The sequence below is a fragment of the Ochotona princeps genome, chromosome 24 (assembly GCF_030435755.1).
Source record: "Ochotona princeps isolate mOchPri1 chromosome 24, mOchPri1.hap1, whole genome shotgun sequence".
NCBI lineage: Eukaryota > Metazoa > Chordata > Mammalia > Lagomorpha > Ochotonidae > Ochotona > Ochotona princeps.
Genome location: NC_080855.1, coordinates 983,231 through 985,045, shown reverse-complemented (window position 1 = coordinate 985,045; position 1,815 = coordinate 983,231). Strand labels below are relative to the sequence as shown.

At 39.5% G+C, this 1,815-nt stretch overlaps 1 pseudogene; it reads right to left on the bottom strand.

Moving 5' to 3' along the window:
* Positions 1–816: 816 nt before the first annotated feature.
* On the bottom strand, positions 817–1,161 carry LOC131483192 (small nuclear ribonucleoprotein Sm D2-like; annotated as a pseudogene).
* Between the last annotated feature and the right edge of the window lie 654 nt (positions 1,162–1,815).

Below are 1,815 nucleotides of genomic sequence, written 5' to 3'. Positions count from 1 at the left end.
CCTGTATATAAACTAAAATTGAAATGTCAATGAGCTAATCATAGGTTGTGGTTAAGAACTTGCTTTTTATTTTTTTTCCATACTGGTTACCAGAAACCATGTCAATTCCATAATGTTGCAAATTGCTGTTGATGTTATATTGGGACTCTTAATTGACTGGGATGATATTCTACCAGCTCTAACTTCGGACCAGAAATGGTCTACCCAAGAAACTGTTCAACCCATCTGGACAATAAGTAGCTGGACTCTATGCTTAGTATATGTTTGCAAGGAAAGAATCTTGATTGAATTTGAACTGTAATACTACATCAAGATGGAGGAATCCACCAGGGGGGAGGGGCATGGGAAGGGTTGGGGCATTCCCAGAGCCTATGAAACTGTCACATAATGCAAAATAATTAATAAAAAAAGAGAGATTTCATTATGATTGGAGTGGTGAGATTTGCAGTAATTCAGACTATTGGACTATCAAAACCACCTTGGAGCCTACCCCCGATCAGGGACCCTGGGATGGATAGAAGGCTGGGTGTGGCTTCTCCCTTCACATTCCCCTTCGCTCAGACACAGGAAGAAAAAAATGGAATGTAGAAACAATGTCCTTTCTTGTAACCATTTACCCTTTGTGTTTAAATATCATCAAAAAATTTTAAAAAAGAAGAAAGAAAGGAATCATACTGTTAAAGATTTAAAGCCACAGCAAAAAGAAGAGAATGATTTCAGGCCATTTTTTTGTTTGTTTGTTTGTTTTTAAACCATGGAGTATTATCTGGTGGCAGGGACAAGTGTACAGGCTCAGGATTTGGGGCAGGGGGGCCCTTACTTGCTGGCAATCAGTGGATTGGGTAAGAGCACGATGACCTATTCACACCACATGAACATTTTAACATTAATGGTGCATTTCACTGGCTTGAATTTCTTGCCCTTGCAATTCTTGGGGACCTCAGTTCATATCACTTTCACATTCTCCAGTAACATGTTGCAGTGCTTATTGAAGTCCATCTCAGCCCAGGAGCTTCTTGTCTTGCTATTTGATTAGCACCTGTGTGCTGTTCTTGACCAACTGTATTCGCACCAAGTGGATCTCATGTTGAACTGTTTCTTCTTCCACTCCTGCAGCCCCTCAGGTGTCATCTCACTCTTAGGCTTGTTGAGGAGGATCATGGTGTTGCCTTTCCCTCTGGTTACTTCCTTCTGCATTGCCGCTGCCTCTGCAGGCAAGTTTTTTCTCCCAACATAGATCTAACTGTCCAGATGAAATAATTGTAAACACCAGGATATATATTTATCTATATACATACATATTTATCACATATATCTATATATAATATAGATATGTATGATATACATATATCAATATATAAATATGTATTTTATAACATTTTCAAATAAGTAACCTTAAATTAAGTAGAACTCCACTGACCTGGTTATTTCATGTTAAGCATTGTGGTTTTCAGAGAAGTAAACATGTTAATTTATAATCATCTGCTGGTTCAATTATCAAATGCTTGCAATAGCTGTTTTGGAATCAAGAATGGAGATGGATGCAAAATACATATTTTGTAACTGAGCTATTTAAAGAAGTGAATGGGGGCCCTTGTTATCTCACAGTACTGTGAGCTGCTACCTGTGACATTGGCATCCCATATTTAGGCATGGGTTGGACTCCCAGCTCCTCTATTGCAATGCAGCTCCCTGATAATATAACTGGTATAGTGATGGTGAAGGTCAAGTGCTTGAGCCACTGGCACCCATTTGGGGAACCCATATGGATTTCCTGACTCCCAGCTTTGACCTGGCTCAACCCCAGCTGTCGTG